The 24720-nt window shown below is 46.4% G+C and overlaps 1 protein-coding gene across 3 annotated transcripts in view; it reads left to right on the forward strand.

The window, feature by feature from the left end:
* LOC146808505 (transient receptor potential cation channel subfamily M member 2-like) overlaps window positions 1-24720 on the forward strand; it is a 2014188-nt gene that overhangs the window by 179068 nt on the left and 1810400 nt on the right. Inside the window, exon 1 of one of the 3 annotated variants that reach the window (XM_085623585.1) lies at window positions 12436-12889. The exons of the other annotated variants lie outside the window; for them this stretch is intronic. The gene's annotated coding sequence lies outside the window, so the exon portion shown is untranslated. Of the gene's footprint in view, window positions 1-12435; window positions 12890-24720 lie in introns of those variants that run through there. 3 annotated transcript variants of the gene reach the window in all.

The following is a 24720-nucleotide window of genomic DNA, read 5'->3' on the forward strand; positions in this document are numbered from 1 at the left end:
CAGCTCAACATCCTGTGATTCTGAGCAAATGACTTAATTGTCCTAGGCCTAAAAGAAAAATGAATGTGACTTTCTGAAATGTAACTGGTGCTCATGTCATCTGTGCCCTTGTGTGTCTGCTATGTTTGTGTGTTTGCCTGCATTTGAATTCCTGTTTTTGTAAGAAAAAAGTGAGAGAAAGAGAGAGAATCAAGACACTCTCAGGAGGTATTTTAAATAAATGGGTGGCACTTTGTGTGTACATGTCTGCTCGGCGACAAAGATTCATAAATAACGAAAAAAAGGGTTGGTGGGTGGGTGAGTGAGTGAGTGGATGAGTGAGCAAGGGTGGATGTCTGGATGGATGGATGAATAGATGGATGGATGAGTGAAAGCATGCATGGGTGAAAGAGGGTGGATGATTGGCTAAAAGGGCGGATGATGGGTGGATAAGTGAAAGATTGGATGGATGAATGAAAAGGTAGATGATGGAAGAGTGAAAGGAGGGATTGAGTGAAAGGGTGGATGGAATGAAAAGGTGGATGGAATAAAAGAGTGAAAGGGTTAATGGATGGATGAGCAAATGGATTGATGGATGAGGGAAAAGGTGGATAAAGAGATGGATGAGTGAAAGGATGAATGGATAGGTTTGGAGATGGATGGATATGTTTGGATATGAAGGGTGGATAGACGGAATGGTGAAAAACTGAATGATTGATGAAAGGCTGAATAGACAATAGAATGTAAAGGTTAAATGGTGGACATCAGCAGGTAAATGGTAGGATGAAAGGATGAATGGATAGATCGATGGAAGAGACAAGAAATTTCTTCTTGGGAGGATCATGATTGTTTGCTACATTTGTTTGGTGCCATAAGATCTTTTTTTCGAAGTGGGGGTATTTTCAGTTTCTTCCTACTCGCATGCTCAAAAATATATAGTATTGTGCCAAACAGCAATTAACAGTATGACAATAAAAAGGTGCAACTATTTTTAAAATAAAGGAAATGTTAACATATTATCACATTTCTCTTTCATTTTGTGTAATAAGTTAACTTGCTTTGTTGATATAAACACATTTCTCATGTGTTTTGGTATGTGCTGCAACTAATATAGAAGTTGTTAAGTATCATCATGTCTGGCCTTTAGCCCCGCCCCTAGCCCCGCCCCCTCACTACACCTGTAGCTCATTTTAATGAGTACCTGCACTTATTTTTTCCCATTTAAAGCACTGGACGGGAGAAATAGCAAAAACAACTAATAACAAATACAACTAATACAGTAATCAAGTAAAAGCAGCACAAAATCAGAGCAATACGGCAATAAGAGAGCAGGCGAAGGGGAGGAAAATACTGCGGTAAAGAGAAACAAGCATTGGCATAGCCAATAGGTCTCACTTTTGGGACCTTATAATATTTAGTTATGCAGCACAATAACCTTGGTGCAATAACATCAACTGTTGCATGGCTAAAAACGTATAAGGTCCCAAAGGCGAGATCTATTGGCATGCCAATGCTTGTTTAAAACAGGAAGTTGTGTGATTGTGATGCATGAGTGATATATTTACGTCTAGTCTTCATAACCAAACAATTTCTAAATGTACACATTTTCAAGAATAAACTCAGCAACTTAGTAACAAAAAAAACTTAATTAGCAGTCAAATTTTGTCACTATAATCATACTGAGAGGCGTGCACGCTTTCACTGATCGCAAATATGAATACACATTCCCAACAATACAATATGCATGTGAAAATGTGCATTGCATACTCTCACGATGGAGCTACACTTTAGCTGGAATATCATTTCAGGGCCACATGCTTTCACAGCAGGGAAAGCCCAGTTTTACAACCTGCAAATCGACACATATTGATGTCTTCTTTGAAATAACAAACGTCACAATATGTAACTAGCCCTGTGGTGGGGGAGGGACAGTTGTGAGAGGCGCCATGAGGAAACAATCTCTCGGCATGCTGTGGCGGGGGCGGGGAAGCGCTTTACAGGCGGGGGAGCGGACCCTTTGAAGTATGATGCCGAGGCTGTGGCTACACGTGCACGCGCCAGTGGGCTGAAGCGCTTCCCCAAACAGATTGCATGGCGGCACGATGCACATGATTGTGCGCGTGCTCGCCATGCAATCCACTTGTGGGAGCACTTTGAAATGCCCCTCTTACTAGAGTCTCGCCTAGCGATTGCGTAAACGCAATAGCTAGGCGAGACCTAAAAATAACAACAGATACAACAAATAAAGGAATCCGGTAAAAGCAAAAGAAAATGACACAAAATCAGAGTAATATGGCAAGAAGCAAATGGGAAGTAGGGAGTATATAGCAATGCGACTTGCTTGTTATACACAGACATTCATTCTCAATCTGAAGTAAACATAAACACTTTAAATGTGTCAACCACTATGGCCATGAAGGCTGTTTCTCCTGGAAATATCAGGAAAGGCGCTGCTGGGGACATTAGTGGCATGTTTTATAAAGTGTATTTGTTCAGCCAAAACAGAATGTTGTTTGTAAATTATAAATACTGTACACCTTAATGAGTGAAAACACTAATTAAAAATAGAGTAATAATGTTGTCAGGTATAAAACAAACAAGCATTGGCATAGCCAATAGGTCTCGCCTTTGGGACCTTATAAGTGTTTAGCCATGCAACAGTTGATGTTGTTGCACGAAGGATATTGTGCTGCATAACAAAATACTTATAAGGTCCCAAAAGCGAGACCTATCGGCTATGCCAATGCTTGTTTATTTTGGGAGGGAGAGTACCGGCACTTCTCAAGAGAAATGCTATACTTTTAATTGGAGAGTACCGGCACATCTCAGAAACAAGCAGGTACTCTGGTGTAGAGTACCTGCACTTCTATTTTTCCATTTCTAGCATTGAGTGTATTAATGAAAGTCTTTATCTAAAGTCCTATAAAAGGATGGGCAGATTTCTAGGTATGGAACAGCCTTTTTCTTCACCTTTAGAAGACAAATCTTTGCGGATTTCACATAGAACTGTACTGAGTTACCTGTCAATATTTGGATGCCTTACTGCTAAATTTATTTATGGTATATTCTATGCACACTGCTTATTAATTCTTTATTTGAAGCCAAACGACAATTATTGTCTGAAGTGAATGTTCCAGCCGGGGAGCACTCAAGTGGGTCTCAAGACTACACCGCTCCCAAGCCCAGCCGTTGGCGCCCCCTTGACTTGGATTTTAGGATAGGTTTCTGCTCTGACCGCACTCATTCTGAATTGAATGTCCTGCGGGTTGTCTCAGATCTGATGCTCAATTAAAAGCGAAATTAAAGGATTTATATAAAATCACACATTTCAGTTGATTTGCGAAACTGAGACTGGAATATTGTTTTCATAGTTACACATATTCGCTACTGGATGACTATCTCCGTAAATGTCTGTTTCTTTTTTTACTGAATATGAGAAAAAGTGATAAAAGTTGAATGCAGTGTTTATAAGCTTGCTTCCTGTGATGTCATGGGGTCAGAAATCATCTTAAGTCATCTCATGTGATGCTATCAATTAAGCTAATTAGTACTCGTTCATAAGGATATTTAAAACATCGAGAGCGCAGATATTAGTCTTCCACAAACATCGATATGTTTATATCTGGAGCTCCGTTTTACAAATTCCGAAAATTCCACTTAGAGACTTTTAGTTTACAAATCGGCAGTTTGAAATGGGCTCCTTAGAGAAAGAATACACGCGTGCCCTAAGGGTAAACACGTCTCGACGGAGCCGTCAGAAAAAAACGGGTCAAAACACAGGGTGAATAGTTTGAATCGCCGTTTTATTATTCAAAATATGAATGTACTGATTGTGGTGATTGGGCCCTCAGTCCCGCATGCAGATAAGGGATGGACACGGACACAGGATTACTGGTACGGTAAACTGGCCACGAGCACGTGCGCTCGGCCCCTTTTATTGTCAGGGTCACCTGACTGGTGACGCCTGTGGTGGGTGGGTGTTCAGTGTGGGTTACAGGCACAATGGAACACTAGACTGTATCCAGCCGGATACTACATCCCTCCCAAACTTTAATGAAAGTTCAACCAAATGAAAGTCCGAACCTGTGGGAGTAAACACCAGTTACAAATAAACCATAAATTGGTGATCAGGACTTCCACGTAGTCTTTTTGCTGATGGTCAACTGCCAGCGAGGGTGTTCTGACAGCCGGGACCACTCTGTCTCCTTGGCACGATGTCCAAGTGCTCTACGGATGTGTTCTTTTGGACTTACACCGTGGAAGTGCGCTTCACAGTCTCTTTCCTGTACCGCCGTCGGTGGAAGTGTGGGTGGAATGATGGTGGACCATCGTTATTCAACTTTCCGCTGTATGCCCTGGTAGAGGCGTTTCCTCCAACTAGTAGTTGTCTTCTTACAGGACTCACCGATGCAGGATATCCCTCTCACGGATACCCCTCTCTCGTGGGTGTCCCCTCTCACTGGACAACCCGGAGGCCCTTTGTTGCCAGGTTTCCACTGGACCGGTGGACCGCCGCCTTGTCGCTCCACTCGCATTGGGGGAGTCACTACGGGTCCTCTTTCCGTGTCCGAAGTATCGCCTGAAAGGGTGCTGTTGGCACTTGGTCCTTCGCGCTCTGCCTTTGTTCTCCCAGGAGCTCCAGAGCCAGCTTCAACAGTCCATCTCTCGTCTTGGGGATCCGCTGCCACCGGTGTCCCTGAGGCCTCTGCCCCTTGGATGTCCACGGTCCTGTTTCCGTGACGTTCCAGAGGTGGTTGTTACCAACGGACCGGCCTGCTCGTGTCTGTCGTCCCCGGGTGACCTTCGGGTTTACGCATCGACATATACTCCCAGTGGGGCTGATGTTGTTTTCCAGGTACTGGGTCTGGGTGTCCATGCACCTTCTCACTTCCCTCTTCGGGTACTCCCCTTCCGGTGTGTGTTGTGTTGATCTGTCACGCACACCTCTTTGCTCTTCTCCTTTCCTCTTCGGGTGTTCCCCTTCTGGTGTGTGTGTTGATCTGTCCCGCACACCTCTTTGCTCTTCTCCTTTCCTCTTCGGGTGTTCCCCTTCTGGTGTGTGTGTTGATCTGTCCCGCACACCTCTTTGCTCTTCTCCTTTCCTCTTCTCTTCCTCCTTCGTCGTGGCATCATGCCACTCAGGATCTGTCTTCCTTTTCCTTTCTTTGCGACGTGATCCAGTCTTCCTGCCTCCTTGCTCGTCCTTACCAGGCTTCTTCGTGTAGTGTGCACTCTACGCGTTTCCCTCTGGTCTTGTCCTGCCACTAGGACACTGTCTTCCTTTTACTCTGTGACTGGACCGGTCGTCGCGACCTTCTGTCTCGTAGTTGCTTCTGATTTCGAGTGATGTTGATGTTGCTGGACCTCTTGTCCTTCTCCTCCTGGTCCTCTTTGTGAACCTCTAATGGGGTCCTCTTCATTGACGTCCCCTCGGACTTCCTCTTCTCTCCGGCTCTGACCCTTGGCAGGTAAGTGTGCTCTCCGACCTCTTGTAGGCCTGCATCCTCCTTGCGACCAACTGGTGGTCAGCGTCGTCCTCCTTGCGACCATCTTGCTGGTCGGCTTCTTCCTCCTTGCGACCATCTTGCTGGTCAGCTTCCTCCGTGCCACCATCTGGGTGGTCGGCTTCTTCCGTGCGACCATCTGGGTCGTCGGCTTCTGTCTTCCGTGCCACCATCTGGGTGGTCGGCTTGCTCCGTGCGACCATCGGCCGGTCGGCGTCTTCCGTGCCACCCTCTGGGTGGTCGGCTTCCTCCTCCTTGCGACCACCTTGCTGGTCGGCTTCTTCCTCCTTGCGACCATCTTGCTGGTCGGTTTCTTCCTCCTTGCGACCATCGGCCGGTCGGCTTCTGGTGGTCGTGCACCCACTCCTTTCATTCTCTCGCTGTGTTTCAGTGCTGCAGCGCGCTTCTGACTGCGCTCGTCAGTTGCTTCCGTGGACGCACTTGCTGCACACTTCCTTCTGATCCTCTCGGGACTTGCTGCTTTGACGAGTCTCTTTTACCTTGCCACCCGAGGCTGGTGCACTCTGGTGTCTTCACTCTTGCGGCGACTACCCCTGGCCAGTAGGCGTCACCGCACTCCACGTAACCTTGTCAGCAGGTTCTTTTCCTGGAGGGCCTCTGGTGTGCGCACTTGTCAGCATTTTCCACTTGGGTGTGGGCGGTCGTGCCTACTCCACTCTGCTCTCCTGTGTTGCAGTTTTTCCCCTGTGCATTCCCCGTGGCACCTTTCCTGCTCCTCAATGCCGATCAAATAGTATGCCTCAGTGCTCTTCCTTGTGTCCCGGTGCTGTTGCACTCACTGCTCCACGCATTCGCACCTTGATTGTTCCAGGGGGCGCAGTACCTTGAATGGCCAATAGATGGCGCTGCAGTTTCTTTTTTTTTCGACTTGGGTCCTGCAGCTCTACTGCTCCACGCTGCCGGCCTCTCCCAGAGCTTCCACTGCTACCTTTGCCTTGGAAACGATCACCCCGGGAGCAGAGGGAAGGAGGGCAGTCCAACTCGTGGTGAGTGCTCTATTATTTTTTTTTCCTGTACTCACCGGGCTGTGCAGGGAGGGGGGCACACTCGCGCTCTTCGCGCTTGCTTTTGAGTTCAAAGTCGTGCTTCCATGAGCCTTTATTTTACAGCCTGCCCCCGCTGATTGTACTCTTCCGCGGCGCTGGGCTCAGACACCGCCGGCTGCTTTTCCTTGGCCACACGGCAGCTTCTTGGGACCCGCGCCGGTAGTCTGACACCCCCGGGGGACTCGCTTCACCACGGTGAGTGCCTTTACCTTATTTGAGGCCGTGCATTGGTGCAACAAAGCACGTTTAGTGCTTGGAGAGGGAAAACTCGTCCCCCTCCCGCCTGCGCAGCTCACCTCTCGGCCGCACACAGTCCTTTTGTGCACCCGGCCGCAGACTCTCTTGCTTTATCGGCTGTGTGGGGCTCTTGTGACTGCGGGTGGGCTCCGCTTAACTTGTTCATCACTGGCAGCCCATGCCATTGAGGGCCGCCTGCGCCGACCTGCTCTCGGCGTTAGTCCGCCCCGCCTCAGCAGCTCTACGTGCGCTGTGGGCCTCCTCTCACGCGTCTGCCGGCCGGCCTGCTCCGTCCCTTCGCATATGGGTCACCATTATGCCCGGCTGCTCTCCTGCACTCACGCCACTGACCCGGCACTGTCTCCTCTTCCTTCACAGCCTCACTCGCTTCACGTGCTGCACGGGGGGCTAGAGCTGGGGTCGGAGTCCCTTTCACTTCCCCAGGGTGCGCCCTGGTGCTGGATTCACCGCCCCTGACCCTCGGGATGCATGGGCACTGCACCCGCGCGGGCTCACCTTATGCCCCGCGGGCTTTCACGTCGTTCATACGCGGGGTGGGCTCTCACTCCGATTTCTGGACCGGGCGGCTCACGGTGGCCAGCGCGACGGGGTCGGGGTGGGCACCCGACTTCCTCGCTTTTACCCCGAGACTCTCCTCACGCCACGCGGGTCATTGTCGCATCGGTGCGGGGTGGGCTCCCGGTCCCCGTCGTCCCGCCTGGGGCTCTGCACATGCCCGCAGGCTATCAGGCACTTCTCGCCTGCTGGGGGCCTTCACACCGGCAGCTCTCTCTCCCCCTTTGTTTTCATTTGCTGGGCTGCTTCACGCCAGGGCACAGCCCCCTCGTCGCCAATGTGGTGATTGGGCCCTCAGGCCCGCATGCAGATAAGGGATGGACACGGACACAGGATTACTGGTACGGTAAACTGGCCACGAGCACGTGCGCTCGGCCCCTTTTATTGTCAGGGTCACCTGACTGGTGACGCCTGTGGTGGGTGGGTGTTCAGTGTGGGTTACAGGCACAATGGAACACTAGACTGTATCCAGCCGGATACTACACTGATGAGCCGAAGCTTTAAATATCCGCCGAAGCACCTATTTCAAAAACAAGTTTAGCTCGCAGGGTAGAACGCCGTTCATTGGAAACCTTTTCACGCCAGTAAAATTGCGCCCTCAGCTGGCGTTATTGTGTCCTCTCACGTAGCGCTCTATTTGACCCTAAAAAAGAGAGAGAAAAAAACGACAGGTCCCCACCTTGTTGAAAATGACATGAAATGATGCTGTACATTTAAGCAATTGATTTTATTCAGAATCCTAAGCATGATGTATAAACTGCACAAAAAGGTTTTTTTTAAAAAAAAAATCTAGCTATTCTTTCTTCATAAACCAACAATAGACTTGTTTGCGCTGCTCTTGTTTTTACCCAGTACTGAGAAATCATGTTAAATGTATTTCTATCGCCTTTTTTTAGTTTTCTGGGTGAGTCATGCTTGTTTTTCAATTTCTGTAACCTTTTGTTGTGGGTTTACTAGTGAAAGTGTGTGCAACTTAATTGCCGTCAGAAGGCATCCATTAGCCCTAGCGCCTCACGGGGAAGCCTCCTCCTCGGTTAGTAGGCACTGTGAGATTCGAAGGCCTACTGCCTTGTACTATTAGAAAACGTCAGAAAAATACCCCAAATGTGTCCACAAAGCTGTCAGTCAGGTGTCCGGGGCAATGATTGGTTACCAGCGGCGCACTCTTCTGACAGAAGAGAAGGTTCCAGAAAGCCTCCCTCTCTGTGCGCGGCTCTTCACGCGCTGGCAGTCACTGGAGTGCTTCGCCTTCCTGATGGATGAATGCCTCGGTTTACCTGCAGGGCATAGTGGAGCCGGCCCAATGACAGGTTTATTCACATGACTTGCTTGTGGAGAAGCAACATCTTGTAGGGCTTCTAAGGGGCGCCTGAGAGGGGTGGGGGTGTGGACGGTTCTCAGGTTGGGTGCCGCGTCATAACAGTGACAGTGAATGGTCCCTTTATGTGCGTGCGATTCACTTACATGCCCTTTGACACGTGTCAGGTTTGCTGCCTGATGAACTGAGGATTGCTCAGTGCTGGTATACTGCATTATGGGGGCTGAAGTGTTTAGGCAAATTTGCATGTAACACTGCTGGCGGGAAAGCGTTGGGAATAAGCCTATCAGAAAGTTGTATAGAGATGAACACGTGGTTAAATAAGGGAGGGGCACAGGGAGCACTGATAGTTTGGGACGAACCAGAGGCCGGATGAATTTTTAAACATTTCACGGCAGGTACGTTGATGAGAGGGGTTGTGTAATTTAACTGATGGGTGAACGTGTGGATAAAGTTTGAGCTATGGCGGGATGAAAAGATATAGGTATAAGGGATAAAAACTTAGTAAACATTGATATCACGTAAGCTGCAGTTTTGGACACGACCTCTGGGGGAAGTATGTCTTGTTTAGTGTTATAGCAAGATAGAATGATGGGGGAAGGGTGCCGGATGGTGATTTGGTGGAAAGAAGTATAAGGATATGTGAGATGGAATTCGAAAGAAAAGGAAGGGAAAGTTGACTGTTCAGCAGGTTGGGAATCTCATGGAAACGATTCACGGAATGTTTCTCTTTAGTATAACGATTAGGCAGGAGGAGGGCGAGCTTTCTTTTGAGTATATACAGTGAAGGTATAATGGGAAAATAGGCGAGGGCTGACTTGGAAATGACATATTGAAAAAACGAACATGTTATAATTATATTGCGAATAGACATATAATTATTAATTCAAAAAAGTAATTGACATTATTGTTTTTATTGTTATTTCATAGTGACCCCTGAAGAAGGGCACTTGATTGCCCGAAATGCATTGGGTTTTTTAATAAAAGCACTGCCTTGGATGAATTGTTGCATTGGTCGTGTTCCTTTTTGAGGTCCGGATGGTCACGATTGGAACATAAGAAGTCTGGAAAATGGCAAATAATTCCGCATGTGGCTGAATTTAACGAACAATTGAAAAAGAAATATTGAAAAAAATGGTTTATAAAGATTAAGTGAGAAAAAAGTATTGTGAACAGAAGTACCATAATGGCATATTCAGCAGTGCAATTGGCAGGGGCGTAGATGACGCCCCATCTCCATGTTTGTATTTACCTGGTGCCGTTTGGGCAAAGACACTCATGCCAGATTGCACGCATTCTTGGATCAAAGGATAATGTATGGATAAACACATAAAAACGGTGTGCATCCCAGCTCTTATAATTGAAGTTGATACAATATTGCCCGGTGGGGTAGCACCCAATTGTTTAAAATGGAACAAGAAGCAGAGACAGAGAACCGAAAACCACACGCGGCGAAACATCTCCATTCATCTTACAAGACGGTGGCGTTATTTATATGAGAAAATGTTTACATCAAGACAATTATGAACATTACTGATCGGCGCTGATTTTTTAATGTGTAGTTGATATGTGTCATGGTAAATAGTATGATGACAGTTCAGTCAGAGTCAATGCTGGTATACTGCATTATGGGGGCTGAAGTGTTTAGGCAAATTTGCATGTAACACTGCTGGCGGGAAAGCGTTGGGAATAAGCCTATCAGAAAGTTGTATAGAGATGAACACGTGGTTAAATAAGGGAGGGGCACAGGGAGCACTGATAGTTTGGGACGAACCAGAGGCCGGATGAATTTTTAAACATTTCACGGCAGGTACGTTGATGAGAGGGGTTGTGTAATTTAACTGATGGGTGAACGTGTGGATAAAGTTTGAGCTATGGCGGGATGAAAAGATATAGGTATAAGGGATAAAAACTTAGTAAACATTGATATCACGTAAGCTGCAGTTTTGGACACGACCTCTGGGGGAAGTATGTCTTGTTTAGTGTTATAGCAAGATAGAATGATGGGGGAAGGGTGCCGGATGGTGATTTGGTGGAAAGAAGTATAAGGATATGTGAGATGGAATTCGAAAGAAAAGGAAGGGAAAGTTGACTGTTCAGCAGGTTGGGAATCTCATGGAAACGATTCACGGAATGTTTCTCTTTAGTATAACGATTAGGCAGGAGGAGGGCGAGCTTTCTTTTGAGTATATACAGTGAAGGTATAATGGGAAAATAGGCGAGGGCTGACTTGGAAATGACATATTGAAAAAACGAACATGTTATAATTATATTGCGAATAGACATATAATTATTAATTCAAAAAAGTAATTGACATTATTGTTTTTATTGTTATTTCATAGTGACCCCTGAAGAAGGGCACTTGATTGCCCGAAATGCATTGGGTTTTTTAATAAAAGCACTGCCTTGGATGAATTGTTGCATTGGTCGTGTTCCTTTTTGAGGTCCGGATGGTCACGATTGGAACATAAGAAGTCTGGAAAATGGCAAATAATTCCGCATGTGGCTGAATTTAACGAACAATTGAAAAAGAAATATTGAAAAAAATGGTTTATAAAGATTAAGTGAGAAAAAAGTATTGTGAACAGAAGTACCATAATGGCATATTCAGCAGTGCAATTGGCAGGGGCGTAGATGACGCCCCATCTCCATGTTTGTATTTACCTGGTGCCGTTTGGGCAAAGACACTCATGCCAGATTGCACGCATTCTTGGATCAAAGGATAATGTATGGATAAACACATAAAAACGGTGTGCATCCCAGCTCTTATAATTGAAGTTGATACAATATTGCCCGGTGGGGTAGCACCCAATTGTTTAAAATGGAACAAGAAGCAGAGACAGAGAACCGAAAACCACACGCGGCGAAACATCTCCATTCATCTTACAAGACGGTGGCGTTATTTATATGAGAAAATGTTTACATCAAGACAATTATGAACATTACTGATCGGCGCTGATTTTTTAATGTGTAGTTGATATGTGTCATGGTAAATAGTATGATGACAGTTCAGTCAGAGTCAATGCTGGTATACTGCATTATGGGGGCTGAAGTGTTTAGGCAAATTTGCATGTAACACTGCTGGCGGGAAAGCGTTGGGAATAAGCCTATCAGAAAGTTGTATAGAGATGAACACGTGGTTAAATAAGGGAGGGGCACAGGGAGCACTGATAGTTTGGGACGAACCAGAGGCCGGATGAATTTTTAAACATTTCACGGCAGGTACGTTGATGAGAGGGGTTGTGTAATTTAACTGATGGGTGAACGTGTGGATAAAGTTTGAGCTATGGCGGGATGAAAAGATATAGGTATAAGGGATAAAAACTTAGTAAACATTGATATCACGTAAGCTGCAGTTTTGGACACGACCTCTGGGGGAAGTATGTCTTGTTTAGTGTTATAGCAAGATAGAATGATGGGGGAAGGGTGCCGGACGGTGATTTGGTGGAAAGAAGTATAAGGATATGTGAGATGGAATTCGAAAGAAAAGGAAGGGAAAGTTGACTGTTCAGCAGGTTGGGAATCTCATGGAAACGATTCACGGAATGTTTCTCTTTAGTATAACGATTAGGCAGGAGGAGGGCGAGCTTTCTTTTGAGTATATACAGTGAAGGTATAATGGGAAAATAGGCGAGGGCTGACTTGGAAATGACATATTGAAAAAACGAACATGTTATAATTATATTGCGAATAGACATATAATTATTAATTCAAAAAAGTAATTGACATTATTGTTTTTATTGTTATTTCATAGTGACCCCTGAAGAAGGGCACTTGATTGCCCGAAATGCATTGGGTTTTTTAATAAAAGCACTGCCTTGGATGAATTGTTGCATTGGTCGTGTTCCTTTTTGAGGTCCGGATGGTCACGATTGGAACATAAGAAGTCTGGAAAATGGCAAATAATTCCGCATGTGGCTGAATTTAACGAACAATTGAAAAAGAAATATTGAAAAAAATGGTTTATAAAGATTAAGTGAGAAAAAAGTATTGTGAACAGAAGTACCATAATGGCATATTCAGCAGTGCAATTGGCAGGGGCGTAGATGACGCCCCATTTCCATGATGAACTGAGGAGCCTGATTGAAGAGGCCAAGGGAATGCAGTGGCCCTCTGTGCCTGAGAGTTGGCAGTGCAAACAAGAGGCGGGCCCAGAAGACAAAATAAACCTTCACGATCTGATAAAAGCCAATCTACATCAGCTGCTGGTAAGCAACACAGATCTTGTAGTTTTTGAACCAAAGAGAAATCTGCATTCCGCCAGGGACAGCACCCGCGCTTTACTTATAACATTAAAAGTAAAGAGTGGGTGCCGCGATTAGACCAAAAGTGAAGAAAAACAAGCATTTACAATGCAATGGTCTCGGCATTGGTAAAGTTAGAGCTATTGGCATTGCTCATGACATTATTTTTGTTCATGTTTTTGTTTTTAAAACATTTAAAGAAACGGCATTGTTATTTACACTGTCAATAGCTTAATCACTCTCAAATGCGAGACCTATTGCATTTGCACCCACACACAGAGCCACCTACACACACACTGATTAAGCTATTGACATTGTAAATAACAATGCCGTTTCTCTACATGTTTTAAAAACAAAAACATAAACAAAAATAATGTCATGTATGGGCCAGGCATTTACAAGTAATCCAAGCTGCAAGGCAGAGTTTCTTAAATAGAGGGTTCTTGTCTAAAATGCTACGCAATCTCTCAGGCTATATTAACCCCTTCGACGCTCATGACGGAGCGGTTCCGTCATGAGCGTCGGTTGCGCTGTGCGCATGACGGAACCGCTCCGTCATGGCCCCGCCCGCGCTCAGAACCTTCAGCACGGCGCGGAAATCCGCGCCGCGCTGAAGGGGTTAAAGGACTTATGGAAATTGAAAGCTGGAGTTTAAGATAAGCCTTCAAACTGCCAAGCAAAGGCATTTGGCCCTAGCTTGATGTATGCACCCTGCAGCGCATGTACAAATAGTGTTGTGTCTTTAATTGTTCAGGATGGGGTGTCAAAGCAGATGTGAATGCCTCTGCACTGTGCAATCGTGTGCAGAATACAACCGTTCCTGTCCAAGACTGCCGTTGTCGACAAACCACTGATAGAACCAGTGTAATCAGTCTGAAATCAAGTACATGAAAGAAACAATATCCAACTGGTAAACTAGTTCGAGGAATTTCTAGATGACCAAACACCTTTTCAGCAGTCCTGTCAATATAAGCCTGTGCTACAGTTAAGTTTTTTTTTTTTTTAAAGATCACGGAATACAAACACGAGTATGACGGCATATCCGCCGAGGCTTTTATAACATCAGGAGTCAGGACACTCAATAGCCATGGTCCAACGCCATCCCACAAAATTATATATATATACATACATATACACACACACACACAATGCTTAAGTAAATCACACAGACAACTCAAAGTTCACATGGCAACAGATTTATTAATAGAAAAATGTAATCACCGCTCGCAGGCGGGTAGTACAAGGGGTAGGGCAAACTTTTATCACTCCATCTGAGTGAAACTCTTAAAAGCAGGTTGTATTTAAGGTTCTTAAAAGTATTTTCAGTCGATCCTTGGGTTAACAACTTGTAGATTCTAGGCTTAGCCCGCTACAGATATCTAGTTCATACCAGCCACTCCCCAATCATCCTTGACCGAGTGTACTGTGTCTCCTTGGCGATATACTCCAGTCTTTCCCCGCTAGCACTACTGTACGGCATCCCAAGCATGGTTTTCATCTTTTGATGGCTCTGCTTTTGCTGTCTATTTCCCACCAAGAAATGTAGTCTCCTATGCCCTTGGTCTCAAGGCTGGCAGTGTTGCAAGTCTACCTTTGTGGGTAGGCGAGGAACATTATTCCCCAGAGTCTGAATGCTTTTATAACCATGCTGCCAAAGTGTTGGCATCCCTTTGCAGATCCCCCAGTTTACTTCAGCATCTTGCGACCTTCTGAGCAAAGTTTAAATGCAGCCAGCTAGACCACTTCCCCCAATATGTTCATTAGAAGCATGTCACACTGACCCAGTACAGGTCAACCTTGTAATCTGCTAAAAGCCTAAACTTTCAAGATCAGCCCATTTCTAATCAAATTAAAGTCCATTCCTCTGCAGAATTTGCACATTTCAAAGTTTAATTTCCTCCTAGATTTTTCAACCACATATTGGAAGGTTGCTCCCCACCAATTGAATCGCAGTATAATTTTGGACCACGTTACTCATCAGACCAGGACCGAGGATATTGCAGTCTAGCCTCATCTCATGTCATTAAAGTCTCCCCCTTCGCAGTAAAGGCAGACAATTTCCTCCCTTGTTGTTAATCCAAATGGCATCAGTGAAAGCAAATGAAGAATACTGTCGGGGCTTGAAGCTGGCCAGGTCCCTCAGGGTCTTAGACATGGTAATAATTAAAAAAGTAAAGTTAACGGGTCCCTTTTGGGGCCTGTATTTATGTCCTTCACTTCACAGGCAAAAACACTGATCGATTTCTTAGTCTTGCATTCCCAGATATTTACATTCTTTTGTGTAGCATATTACTCCTGTATTGTGCATGATTTGAACTGAGTACCCTCCAGGTTTTAATATGGGTGTCACGATTAAGAGCTATGCAGTTGGGGATGCAGGCAGTGCGAGTTTCGAACAGTGCCTGTCAAAAAGGTGTTCAAAATACATGGTCATGCAGTTCTCAGCCTCTTTGAAGAATGTACAGGGAAAAGGTCACATATTCATATTATGTGCAAATATGCGTTAGAGTAAAAATAAATAACTTACCTGAACACCGCTGTCTTGCATTCCTTCTTCTTCTGGGCACAGGCTCCCAGACTGCACTGCGGGGAATCCTGAGGCATTAAAGCAGCGTTGTGATAGGCCTAAGCACGGTCAACTTGGACTCCCAGACAGACTGGAAGCCTGTGCCTGCTCTTTCCAGCGCAGCACAGCAGCTGGGACTGGAAAGAGCTTCAGTGCGCATGACGGTTTGTCCAACCTGAGACGGCAGGCCAAACAGCCAAGCGCATGGTAACCAGATTCCTGGGGCGGGTTGGGGGATTAAAATAAAACGGGGTTAATTATTGTTTTATTTTGAGGGTGGTGGCAAGAGGGGGCGGCACTCCTCTGGCCTGAGGGGGTGGGGGCGCTGATGACGAGAGTGATTGACACTCTGAAGACCATTACCCCTTCCACAGACCCCAGTAATGTTTAATTCATTCTCAGTTTCAGAATTCAAACATTTTCAATAATATTTACAGCAAAATCATGGCAGTTACTCATCTTAAACAGCTAACCAACCTCCATTTTTTGGGTGGCATAAATATATATTGAAGTAATACGAGAAATCTCAGAGAGACACCAAAACACCGTCAGGTGGCACACTATGGGAATCAAAGATTTCGTTTACATGTAAATCACACATTTACACATGCCATGCTTCCTTTAAAAGGCGAAGCCAAGACGGGGTCGCTTGTACAGTAAGGTGGACACAGTTTCAGGAAGATAAAGTTGGGGTTAATCGTCACTCTTTAAGGCTAGTGTGCTGTGATTTGCCAAAAAGTGAAGTTCCTCGCCTGTGAGAGACGCGTTGACAAAAATGCAATTTGAAGATGTCAAAGAATACTGCGATTAACATAACTGCTCACTTCACGATTTCAAAAGGGGGACATGTTTAGTCACAACGAGGTATACGCTTTGAGCTAAGATTGGGGCATATACCGCACTACTCACACAGCTCCACACCCACGTACAGTACTCATTTGGAGAAGATGCATTCTGGGAGTTGTAGTCCACCCTTGCCACCCTGCGGGAGGATCCTCAGCCATTATCCTTTTAGACCTGAGCGCCGCCTTCGACACGGTGAATCATCACACCTTAATTCACCATCTCAGAAATATGGGAGTGACGGGTAAAGCTCTCTCCTGGCTGGAATCATTTCTGGAAGACAGATCCTTCCAGGTATTTGAAGGGAACACTAAGTCTCAACCTGCTCCCCTCTTATGTGGAGTTCCGCAGGGCTCCTCCTTGAGCCCTACCCTTTTCAACGTATATATGTCCCCATTAGCTCAGATAGTCTCCCCATTTGGAATTCAGCTGGTCACCTATGCTGACGATACCCAGCTCATCGTGGCTCTGAACCAGGAGGAACAGTCCTCAGTAAATCTTTGTTCATGCCTCAAAGAAATTAATAGATGGATGACCCTTTCACAGCTTAAGCTCAATGGGGATAAAACAGAGCTTATGTTATTGGGCAATCCAGCCAGCTTTAATCCCAGCATATCATGGCCAACAGACATGGGACCTGCCCCACTACCTAAACAAGAAATAAAAAGCCTGGGCATATGGCTAGACCAAGATCTCTCCTTTATGACACAAGCAAGGAAAACGGCGGCGACCTGCTATGGTACCCTCCGCACTCTGAGAAAAGTTCTTCCCCTTCTGCCCTCACTCGCTCGCAAAATTGTGGTCCAGGCACTTGTCCTTTCCAGGCTGGACTTCAGCAACTCCTTATATATGGGCGCACCGAGAACAGTAATCTCTAAACTCCAGACCGTTCAGAATTCGGCGGCCAGGCTCCTCACTGGAACCAACAACCGCAGTTCAGCCAAACCCGCCCTGCACTCGTTGCACTGGCTCCCTATACAGGAAAGAATTCATTTCAAGACCCTCTGTATCGCTCATAAAATCCTTCATAACAAAGGTCCTCCTGCCATTAAAAATCTTCTGAAACCCTACAAACCCACAAGAAATCTCCGCTCTGATCAACTCCACCTAGCTGCAGTCCCCAGAATCAGAAAGGCTCGTTCAGGAGGCCGCCTCCTGTCCTATCACGCCCCGAAACTCTGGAACACTCTCCCTCTCGCTATCCGCAAAGAAACCAATCATTTGTCATTCAGAAAACAACTTAAGACCTGGCTTTTACCGTAATTTCCATCACCTCCTTCACGCTCTCCGCAGCGCTGGGATGCCTCCGGGTAGCCATGCGCTATATAAGAATATCTTCATTCATTCATTCATTCATTGTTAATGTAACAGAGTGCCAGAAGGAAAGCAGTAAGCCAGGAGTGTCAGCGCTCCTCACACCTGCCTTCTGAGTCGGGTTAAAGGCGACCATGGCTGGCTGGGTCCAGGGGGGCCCCGGTGCAGTGTGCAGTTTTCCCAAGTGCTGTGGCGGGTTCTGCAGGGCCGGTGCCTCCGTCCATCAGGCCAGCGCGGAGCTCTGCCAGCACCTTCAGGGCTGCTTCCCGCTTGGCTCCTTTCTTCGTGGGTCCGGTGCCCGAGCCCTCCACCGCTTCCACCCGGCAGGACATGGCGTACTCCCGCTCATGGGGCTGCCCCCTCTCCTCGAGCTGCATGTACTGCGGCAGCCGCCATCCCTTGCTGGTGCACAGAAGCAGTAGACCGCCAACACAACTTTTACCACAGACCAGAAACGGGCTATCTTGCGTGAGGCTCATGTGACGTTTATTATCAATGTCGGTGGAAGTGAGAGTAGTGTCGTGCTGGACACTTTCTAGTGTACAGAATCAGAGGTACAGGGACCGGAGGTATAGAGCCAAGAGTCCAGGGGGCCTGTTGTGTCGGGTGATTGCCTGGGTGACGGGCCAGCACCGACACTGAGGGGAAGAGTGTTACTGGGGCCTAGTCTTTAAAATAAGACACGGGAGGCAGGAGTGTAGGTGTTACTGGGTCTCTCCTGCGTAGCCCAACTGGTCTGGCGCACGTTCACGCGGACCCGTTGTTAGCCAAACATAGGCCATATCACCAGCAAGCAGACGAGACCTCTTGCCACAAGAGGGCACGCTCAGATATGAAACAGATAAAGAGGGCGTCCTCTGCCTGGTGCCGGGCTGCTTACAGCTTTGGAGGCAGTGGCACCACTCTGTTGAGACAACCGCGGTCGTGTGAACGCATGACTACGATACAAACAAACTACGTGCAAATAAAAACTGCCATGCTTGAGATTGATATCCATGGCGTCCTGCATTAGCAGCAGACATCTTGTCTCATTTTATAATTAGCTAAAGAAGCGAGACTTCACCGCAGCGAGCCTTACCTGAAGAGTTGCCACCCGTGGAGTAGAGAACAAGCACACCGAGGCGAAGCAGAAATGCCTCGGAGAAAGGCAGCGGCGGTTTCGAATTCGGGGGCGTGTTTTTCTTTACTCTCCTCTTGCCATTGGCTGGAGGAGATAATTAGAAAAGTTGGAAAAAACACGCCCCCGAATCCGAGAAGGACGGGGCCTGTTCGGAGTGACGGACCTCTTCTCCAATGGCTGGCCAGCATTAAAGAGGCCAGCCAATGGAGAACAGGGGAGAAGAGGGGCGGGTTCAAGCCCCTCTTCTCCAAGTCATTATGTCTCGCGAGCGAGACTGCGCAAGCGCAGCCTTCGCTAGCCGAGACCTAACAAGCAATTGCCGCGTGGCCGTGAAACTGACACGGCCACGCAGCGCGAAAGTCAGATGGCAGCTGTGCACGTCGAGCACGCTTGTGCGCGTGACAGCAAGCTGGTGGCCGGCAAAAGTAGCACTTTTAAAAGCCAGCTATTAAATGTATCGCCAGACCAGCGAATGCGCTGGCTCTAGCGAGACCTAAAAAACTAAAATATGAATAGTGGTCATTGCCATCTGGTAGATTAATTTAAATAACTTGGAAAATTACTTTTCCGAACTTCTATAACATGCAGCAAGCTTAAAGAAATGGCAGTTGCTGTACAAAAATGTATCGAGGTTGGTGAAAATCAGTGTGCCTATATGGGACACTGTAAATGTATCTGTACACACCAAGGCTGCTGCTCTGAAACCCGCGGCCGGCCGGTGCAATTATATGTCAGCGCACTGAAACCTGCCGTCTGCACACAGTGCCGAATGGGGCCCCCTGAAGCTCAGGCCTCCACTCGCAGCAGGGGCTGTGGGGGCTAATGTTACACCACTGTTGCCGTTTGATTTTCACTGCTGTGGGTAAAAGCAGCTCTGTTCTGCTAATCCCTTCCCTGACTTTCTAGAGGTGTCAGAGGCAGGTCGGCTCACTGAGTCACTCTTTATTCAGCGAGTCTGTTACATTTTTACAACATTTCTTCTGTCAGCATGTTTATTCTTAAATGCATGGTAACAGGAGGGGGAGGTTAGATTCTTCTTGTTTCTGTTGCTAAACCATGGCAGTATTTTGTAAGCTTCTTGAGCTATGCAGAGGTGAGCATCTTAAAGGGCAGTCATTAAAAACGAAGCCCACAGAACGATCCCGGCTCTACCCCTCCCCCAATGGCTGAGCTGCGGCTTACAAAAGAAACAGGAAGAATATTATTTGCCCCTCAACACCATACATTTAAGAATAAACATGCTGACAGAAGAAATGTTGCAAAAATGTAACAGACTCGCTGATTAACCAAGAGTGACTCAGCAAGCCGGCCTGCCTCTGACACCACTGGAAAGTCAGAGAAGGGATTATCAGAATGAAGCTGCTTTACCGGCCCGGGATCTGCGAGAGCTAAGGGGATACAGTGAACTTTGCTCTATCCCACCCACTCCTCCAATGGCCGCACTCGCAGAGCCCTAGAGGCAACCACAGAGGAGCAGAGCTGAACTGTCTGGGACAGGAAAGCAATTCCTCGTTTCAATGTAAACTCGACGTCTGTAAGCGTTAATGCAAAAAATAAACGCAGCGTCTGCCACAGAGAAAAAAAGAAAGCGCGGCTGGCATTAATTAAGACGGGAACAAAAGAAACTAGAGTGTGCGAAAAAAAAAACATTAAAGCGACAACAGAAAGGAGAACCTACATTAATGCGTAGAGAAGCAAATAATAAAGCACATTCTTTGAAATGCACAATCCCAGACCTGGGCATTTGCTTCCCAGTGACCTGGAGTTAGCTCTACATACGCGCTATATAAAACTGTAAAAAAACAAACAAGAAAGCGCGGCCGCAATTAATTAAGACGGTAAACAAAAGAATCTCAAGTGGGCGAAAAAAAAAAAATTACAACGACAACATTAAGGGGGATCTACATTAATGCGTACGGCAAAACACATGGAATGAAAGCATCAATAAAAAAAGAAGTTCTCACAAACAGGGAGATAACAAAGTTATTCGTAAGTAGACTGTACTTTATCGGTGCTCCTGAAGTCTTGAAAGGAAGTGAGTTATCGGCTGCGGGACGAAACAGCAGGTTGCAATAAAGAGCGACGCTGGAGAGAACCAATGGTAAGTAGGGGTGGGCGGAATTTGCGAAATTAACTTTCGCAAATTATCGCGAAAATGTTTAAAATTATCGCAAACAAGCGGAACTATCGCGAAGATGCGTCATTTTTTTCCCCGCATGTTCGCGAGATTTTCTGCATGGTTGCGGGTCGCCAACTTACCCATGTGGTTGCTTGCGGGCGCGGCCATCTTGTTTTGAGTTGTCTCGCGGTGCATGATCGCGAGAAGAAAGACGTGATTGCGCGACGCATGACGTCACTGCGGGCGCGAACTGTCGCGAGACAGCGCAAATGGCTAAAAACAATACAACATCTCATGGAGAACGCGACCGGATCAAGAAAACTTGTCGGCGAACGCAGGGATTCAGGTAAGGCGATCGCGCGCGAGAATGTATTATTTTACAGCGCGAGCAAGAAACAAATTATCGCCAAGCTGCGGAAACCGGAAATTTTGACATTTTCGCGCTCTCCGTGGAACGCGAAAATGTCAAATTATCGCAATTTCCGCGAACGGAATGAAATTTTCACCCAGGCCTAATGGTAAGCACGGGGTGGGAATAGAGTGGTTTTATTGTTTACAGCAGGTCTAGCAGCAGCGCATCCGCTGCTATGCTCGACCTAAAAATGAGTACAGACAGCCGCAATATCGGGAGGGAGGGGGTGGTCTGCCAGCGAGAGGTAGCAGATGGCCAGAGATGGGCAACCAACAGAAACAATCTGTGAGTCCCAATTACAGCAAAAATTATTTCGGTCCAGCAAGAAAACAACCAGGGACAGATATAAACATTATGCGGAGCCAGTCGCCAACTTCAGACCCACATCTGAAACATGCCGATGAAAACCCACCGTACATCTTTTTGATCTTATCTAGCGTATAGAATAACATCCATTTACAGTTAAAAGCCAATTTTTTAAAATCACCCAAATAAATAGCTATAATACTAAACCAACCACAGTAACGCCATTGAAGGAGAATTATTTTGCAACCTGGGGTCGTATTACAATAAGTGCCCCGGGGACACGGCAGCTGTTTGCACCCGCATTGCGTGCCCCTGGGGCACTTTGGTATTATAGAAGGGGACGCAGACGCATGTGCGTTCCCTTCTATAATAGTGACTGCACCCGCTGCAAGGGGATGTCTGGGGGTCCATGGAACCTCCTTTACCCCCTGCAGAGGACAGCTCTCTGGGGGCGCACTGACAGGGCACCACCTTATAAATGGTGCACTGTCAGTGCGCCACCTCAGGGCTTCTTTGACTCTGCACCCAAGTCTGTAATATGGCGCGGGCAGAGGTTCAAAGGAATTCCTTCATTTGCATAGGGCACGCACCTATGCACATGAGGGAAAAGCCTCTGTTGATAGTGCTGGCGCTTTAAGTGCACCAGCACTATCGGTATTATAGAAGGGGACGCATAAGCGTCTGCGCCCCCTTCTATAATACCAAAGTGCTGTGGGAGAGTGCATAGTGGGTGCAAATGCCCGTTGAGCCCCTGGGGCACCTTACGCAATTCGGCCCTGGTCAGATAATACTTTCAACCCAGATTTTGGAGTAAAATTCAACACAAATTTCCAACTCCTGCTAAGCAGGTAATAAAAAAAGGTCTGGAAAACCTTACAATGTATTTGTGTCAAACCAATAGCAAAACAAAAAATGCTTGATTTGGGTCTAGCTAAATTAAAGTGTAGGGCTGAGCAAGGAGTTATTTCTCATTAATGTGAGCTATGATATGAATTGATTGTTATAAAAAGAAATCATTCATTTGCCGGAAACCCAGCCACTCAGTATGGACTGACCAAGTCGTAAACCCAACCCAGAAGAAGAAACAAGTTTTATTTGTGCTTGTAGACGAGGAAGTTTGCATTCTTGCAGATCAAATGGAAACAATCTATGAACATTTGAGAGCTCATACCTTATTCTCTTTGGTAATCTGGGAATCTATTAGAAGGAAAAGAGGTCAATACAGGCAGCGTTTAGCATGATGTTCAAATAGTAAATATCTTCACTAGTGAACCTTTTCAATGCACACGTCTTCAATTTCATAGGGCTCTTGATAGTAAGGTTCAAGCTGCAGAAGTGCCAGGTCGACCTCTTCATGTGTTAGTTCAACAGGCACCAATGGTGTCTTCCTTTGCCAAATGCAGGCGCACATGTCTAAGTCAAAAGCTTCCAAAAAGGATTGTAGAATTCTGATCATTACACTATTAAAAACAAACAAAAACAGCGGTAACACATGCATTTTGATCAGGGGACCAACCCTATGATTGTGAGGGGAATCTTCTCCCATTGTTTCAGTAAACTATGCCCTTTGGCGAGGGTGGAAGCATAATTAAGAGTGAAGGAATGTCTCCCGTCCTGTTTGCCCTTTTCATTGAGCCATTAGCCTGCGTCATTCGCCAAGAGCAAAGCATTAGCACTCCTGTATTTGGAACAGCAAAGCTCACATTATATGCTGACGAATGACGCAGGCTAATGGCTCGATGACGAGAGCAAACAGGATGGGAGACATTGAGAAATCTCCCCGGCTGAGGTATTTATATTGGCGTTAGCGTCAGAATATAATTGAGGGCAGAATCTAAATTAAGACTTAAAAGTTCCTCCAATATTTCACCCAGGATTCGTCTGTGAGTAATGCTTTATTAAAAATCCACCTCGGTCTTTGAAATGGTGCTGCAACAAGCGCTACATCTAAGGAAATAACTGAGTGTTTGGAAAATGCGTTAGTGGTAATGGCGGCATTCCCCAATGGAACTGCATGGGATTTTAAGTAAATATCTATCCTTGAAGCAGTGCCCTATCGTTTAGAGCGACAGGTGTATTGTCGCACCCAAGGGATGCCGTGCCCGCCAAGGATTTTTGAGGGGAAAATCATGGACAAAAACCTGCAGATCCTTAATGGATGTAGGTTTATTTTTATGTTTATTTGAACAGGACGTATAGAGAGACATGTTTTGGAGTAGATTCAACCCCCCCCCGCCCCCTATCAGGTAGCCCGCAGCTTGCTGTCAACCGGATTTTCAGATCTTTTAGGGCCAAAGGTAAGTCATCAATAGGCCCGTAATAAGTTAGTAAGTTGAATATTTGATTATTGATTCTGGCTTTTACCCACAGCCATCAAGCACCCTGGTCTTTAAATACCCCATATATTTCACATTCATATGCTTGCGTAATCAGAATTGCTACCCCACATTAGGAAGCCTGCGAAAAGGCAAAGAACAAATGTTGTGTAGTTCCTTAAAATACATAGGATCTGCACGTTTGTTAGACAACATAAACTAGGGGATTGGTGCCAAGACTGATTCCAGACACCCCCGCAGTATATGTCAGCCTCTAGACCAGCTAGCTGGCAGTGCCACCATAGGCCCCCTAACCTTATTAAGGAGTGAAAAGTTTCTGGCAACCACTGAGCATGACAAACCCCTGAGCCTTCAGGGATCGTGGAAACTGTGCAGTACTTTTCGCTCAGTCACTCATGCTCACTTAGTCTCAGAGAGATACACAGAATATACGATTGGTATGTTTGAATAAGTATCCACAAAGAACCATAACAAACTCACCTGATATATGCAGGTCAAACAAACTAACTCTCCACTGCCGACTCTTCAGACCAAACGGTCAGATCCAAGGGTTTTGCCGTGTAGGACTCCACTCGGGATGACCACTGGGCGAGGCCGCGTCCAGCAGGACGGAAGGGGCAGCTGCGAGCAATCAATGCTCCTCATACAGGGATCCCTGAACCATCAGTCCGACCCGACGATGGCCTCAACCTCCCCCCGTCCGTGGAAGCGGATGGGTCACTTTACTGAAGGAGTCCCTATTTGGGCACCAACTGAAGGAGGTGGCCCGATTAGGGTCA

Source organism: Triturus cristatus, chromosome 8 (genome assembly GCF_964204655.1).
Source record: "Triturus cristatus chromosome 8, aTriCri1.1, whole genome shotgun sequence".
NCBI classification, from domain to species: domain Eukaryota; kingdom Metazoa; phylum Chordata; class Amphibia; order Caudata; family Salamandridae; genus Triturus; species Triturus cristatus.